The 4847-nt window shown below is 58.2% G+C and overlaps 1 protein-coding gene across 1 annotated transcript in view; it reads right to left on the reverse strand.

Annotated features, from left to right (window-relative positions):
* Window positions 1–4533, reverse strand: part of Ankrd34b (ankyrin repeat domain 34B) — a 13722-nt gene extending 9189 nt beyond the window's left edge. Inside the window, exons 1-2 of the mRNA XM_023700976.1 lie at window positions 4477–4533; window positions 3931–4028 (exon numbers count right to left, since the gene is read on the reverse strand). The gene's annotated coding sequence lies outside the window, so the exon portion shown is untranslated. The remainder of the gene's footprint in view (window positions 1–3930; window positions 4029–4476) is intronic.
* Between the last annotated feature and the right edge of the window lie 314 nt (window positions 4534–4847).

Genomic DNA, 4847 nt, shown 5'->3' on the forward strand with positions numbered 1-4847 from the left:
AAAACAAACAAACAAAAAAAAACTGCTGAATTGGAAATTATATTTAAAAAAAATAAAAAATAAATAAATAAGAAAATTGTGCCTCATGCTGTGGCGTCACACCTCTGAAATCCCAGGACTCAGAGGCTGAGGCACCATCACCTCCGTCTCGGTTTCTCTTCTCTCACTGCTGGGACAAATACTCGCCACCCAAAATGAAGGAAGGATTTATTTAGTCCATGGCTAGCTGAGGTTTCAGTCCACACCCAGCTGGCTCCACACAGAGTGGCACATGTGGCCGAGAGCGAGAGGGCAAGGGGGCGGGTGGCAGCAGCCGAGGCAAGGCGAGCCCCTCTCCCTCCTGACGTTGTGAGGCAGAGTATCACCCTAAGGCACTTACACCCTTAATGCCGGAACTGGATCACGATTCAGTCACAAACTCCAGAAGCTGCCCCATGACTGCACGAGGCTTTGAGGGGGACAACTAGACACAAGCCACAGCAACCTGGAGTTCAAGCCCAGCCTAGACTACAAAGTGAGACCCTGTCTCAAAAAGAAAGCAAAACAAACATCATGTCTCTAATCCACAGCCTATTTAAGTAACAGAAAAACAATGTCAACATTCTGTAAACACAAAGGGGCTCCAACAAGTAAAACACAGGAGGAGCACGTCTTCCTCACTCATTTCCTCACGATTCCCAACTACCGTCTCTCCGATGTTAGTGAAACCCTGCTCACTGCAGGCAGCCCCGACCTCAGGGTGCCTGCGCAGCCCCGACTCAGCCTGGCCAGGTCACCACAGCTCTCGGGCTTCTCTCAGCTCCAGAGACCCCATCACAATTTTAGTGATTTCATTTCCTTTCTTAAAATTGCTTTTAATTTTTTTTTTTTTTGCATTTATTTTAGGGAAGGGTCTACAGGGTGTTCAGGGTCCCACTACTAGATCAGACTCGAGTGATCTACCTGCTTACAGCCTCCCAAAAGCTGGGGTTACAGATGTATGCGCCCCAGGGGCGGGCCGGCACAGCAAGCCTGGGGATCGAACCTCCAGCCGCTGCACCTGTTTGCAGGTGCTTTCATCCACTGAGTTATTTGGCCGGCCCTAGTGATTTCATTTTCATTGTAAAAACAGACACAAAAAGATTTGTACTTGCAAGATCAGCCTTGGAGGAGGAGAGTGACAAGGCCGCCTCTGGCCGCAGGGAGCACCTGCAGTGCAGCGCAGAGCTCCCAGCCCCAGAAAACCTGTCACCAGGGCACCAGCCCCAGGAATGGTTCCCACCCTGAGAGGCTGGCCAGGAGCCCACCTACCTTGGTGGTGAGCAAACAAATGGGGGGGAAAGAAGGCAGTGCCCTGGGACCAATGGCGTAAAGAGCAGTGCAGGCGGCTGCAGACAGAAGCCCTGCCCGCACGGAAGCTCAGAGGCCAGGAGCTCCCACCAGAACACCTGACCTGGCGGGCCAGAGGTGCACTCCTGTCATCCCAGCCACCCATGTGCCAAGGCAGGAGCATCATAAGTTTGAGCCTTGCCTGGGCAACTTGGTGAGACCTTGTCTCAAAATTTAAAAATAGACCCAAAGTGCTGAGAGTGTACATCAGGGCTCCCTGTATTCAGACCGCAGTATTGAGGAAGGGTGGGGAGAGCGAGACATGGTGACACCTGCAATCCCAGTACCTTGGGAGGCTGCGAAGTTGCAGGTTTAAGCCCAGCCTCAGCAAGCAATCTAGCAAGATCCTATCTCAAAGAAAGAAGTGTGTGCCTGGGAATCCTGGATGTAGCTCAGGGCAAGAGCCTGGGGCCAAGTCTCACACCACAAACAAGAGAACAAGGGCCGGGGAGATGGCTCAGTGGAATAAGCGCTTCCCTGGCAAGCGCGAGGACCTGAGTTTGACCCCTGGTTCCGCCAAAAAAATAAAATAAAATAAAATAAAATAAACAAGATAACAACCTGCAGGTGACTATAAGCTCCAGAACCTAACACATGCAGCCCCAGGCACTCCGGACAAGCAGGAAGCCCCTGCAATCCGTTGGGGGACCCCAGGCTCCACTCTGGTCCCTTCCTCCAAGGTTTCCCCTGGTTCCTGCAGGAGGAAATGAAAGCTGCCCAGGTCACGGAGCCAGGTGAAACCTGTCACCCCTTCTTTCCCACTTGAGGTCAGGTCTTTATACTCCTTGTTGGGAACCCTACTGGGTTTGCTTGCCTGTCACCCACATGGGTTCTGACTCCAAGAAGGAGCCTGCTGGCATCTGCCGGGCCGCAGCCCAGGTCTGCAGGAGGCAGGCCACTCCCTGTGCTACCCTGCAGCAGCGTCAAGTGCAGGGACAGCAAGGAGAAGCTCAGTGTGTGTTTACTAAGTAAACAACCACTGTGAAAGACACAGGGCCACGAGTCCCCCTCAAAGACCCCCTTGGTTGACCACTCATCCCACCATCCTTGATGCTTTCGGCAGCAGCTCTGGAGCCATCTACCTGAGCGGCTACCAGGTGAAATCAGAAACATGGTGACTGCTGCCGCCAGGCGCCATCCAATGGAAAGGCAGACCGTAAAGGCACAAGGTCGTATCTCTGCCACTCTGTTCACCAGACCTGGCCCTGGGGGACTTCTGGCTCCTCCCCAAAGTCAGAATGACCACGAAAGACCCGCACTGTGAATCAGTGAAGGACACCGAGGCAGCCAGGACAGCACAACTGAAGACCCTTGAGAAAGAGCCTCCAGAGCTGCCGCCAAAGGTGGCCAGGACGATGGGAAGGGCGTGCCTGACGCCAGGAGGACTCAGGGGATTTACGGCAGCGTGTCTCACCTCTGATAGATTCTACATTGTAAAAAGGCACTGTACTTTCCACGCATGTTTCTGCATCCTTTGCTCAGTGTCCCCTCATTCCAGTGAGCAACTTCTACGGAGGGGATCTAGCTGCAACTCCTGGCCTGTGAGGCTCCCAGCAGGCAGAGCCAGGCTGAGGGTCTTCAGAGCTATCTTGCAGTGACAGCCTGCTCTTCCTGGGGTCTATTTCAAACCCTCTCTTCAGTCTCCCTTTCCAGGGTGGAGCAGTCATCTCCTTTAGCCTTCCCTCTCCCTCCCATGGCTCCACCTTCCCCCATAGAGGGTGCTGTCTGGGCACAGGAGACGGGTGGGAGCTGCACAGAGAGCTGGAAGATCAAAGCCTGGTCCCTGCGTCAGTGCCAGACCCAGCCGGCACTTGGCTCCAGTTTACCTGCTGGTAAGACCACAGCACTGTGTCCTCATCCTGTTGTGGGGACAGTCTACCTGACAGCAGATGGCTCTAAGGGTTCTAAAAGCCAGATGTAGCCACCGAGGAGTTCATGTGTGCCAAGCTCCAAATAGGTCTCCAAGCACAGGCCCCGAGCACCTGAGCACTTGGGCTGAGGTTTCAGGCCACAGGTTCTCGTCCCTGCGCTGGCACCAGGGTCACAGGGCCGGCTGGGGACACGGTTCAGTGGTAGGAAGCTTGTCTGGCATGCACAGGGCCCTGGTTCCCCAGGAAAGGTTCGTATGCAGGGCCTGCATGAGCAGGGCCAGGCCCACTCCCCATGCCCAGCAGCAGCAGCAGCTCCTGGCCCCATCTGGGGCCCAGCACGGAGCCCCTCTCTCCTCCTGGGCTTCTCCTGTTTGCTGCCACCTTGCTCCATCAGAGGCAGCTTCATTGTCCCCACGGGGCTCAGGGTCACCTCCCTCCCAGAGACACTGCCACCGCCCAGGAAGGGCACCGACCTGGGGCCCAAGGAAGGGTCCCACCCACAGCAGCCAGGCCAGGGACAGGGCTCCTAACCAGCAAGCGCCGGCCATGGAAGAACCCAGGTGGGCCCAGGTCGTCCTGACAGTGCGACCACACTGTCCTGCGGAGCACTGGCGCCAGGACCCCAGCCCCCGCCAGCTGCACCCTGCCCTCCCGGGCCGCAGCGTGCAAGAAAGGGGAGGCTGGCACAGACCTGCACCTCCGGGGGGAGTCCGGGTCTCCGGCTGCGAGGGTGCCGGCGGTGTCCGGGCTGCCTCGGCCCCCTTCCTCCGGATCGCGCCTGCCGAGGAGCTGCGAAGGGCAGAAGAAGGTGAGGCAGGGATGGAGAGGCCAGGGCAGGGGACGCGCGGGGGACGGGACGGCGGGCGATGAAGGGCAGGGAAGGTGATGACGACAGGTGACCGGCGTGGAGCACGGAGGCGGGGCGCGCCTCGCGGAAGGCCGAGACGGGAAGGTCTCTACCGGGGTCTCTACCCTCGGTCCCCTCCACCGCTCCGGCGTCACCAGTGGCTGAGCCACCTGGCCTGCACCCCGGCGGGCAGAAGACAGAGGAGGACGGAAGAGGAAGGGATAGCGACTCCCGCACCCGCCGCGAGGCCCCACAACACTGGCGCCGACCTCCGGGAGCACAGCAGGAGCGCGGCCTGGGAGCCAGGGCTCTACGGACCTGGTGGCCCCGACCGCCCGTTCCCATCCCCCGCAAGGCCCCGCCCCGTAGAGCCGGCGCCGCCCGCCCGACCTGGACCGTGACTGCAGGGCAGCCAGACAGAGCCACCCGCACCGGACAGGAGCTGGGGCTGCACTACGTGGGGGACCGACGGGGTCGAGCTCCGCCCAAGCCGCAAGCCACGCCCACGGTCACGCCCCCAGCACCGCTGGCGACGCCCCCAGCCAGGCCTCACCTGTGCTACTCTGACTGTAGCCAGCACGTGTGCATGTGCATTGTGCAGTGTGCATGTGTGCATGCATGTATGTCTGTGAATGTGCTGTGCGTGTGTGTATATGAGCATGTGAATGTGCCCGTGTGTGCTGATCTGTGTGTGTGTACATGCACATGTGCATATGTGCATGTGTGTGCACTCCCAGCTCACGCTGCTTCGCTGGTCACAA

The sequence above is a fragment of the Octodon degus genome, unplaced genomic scaffold (assembly GCF_000260255.1).
Source record: "Octodon degus isolate 3935 unplaced genomic scaffold, OctDeg1.0 scaffold00129, whole genome shotgun sequence".
Classification (NCBI taxonomy): Eukaryota; Metazoa; Chordata; class Mammalia; order Rodentia; family Octodontidae; genus Octodon; species Octodon degus.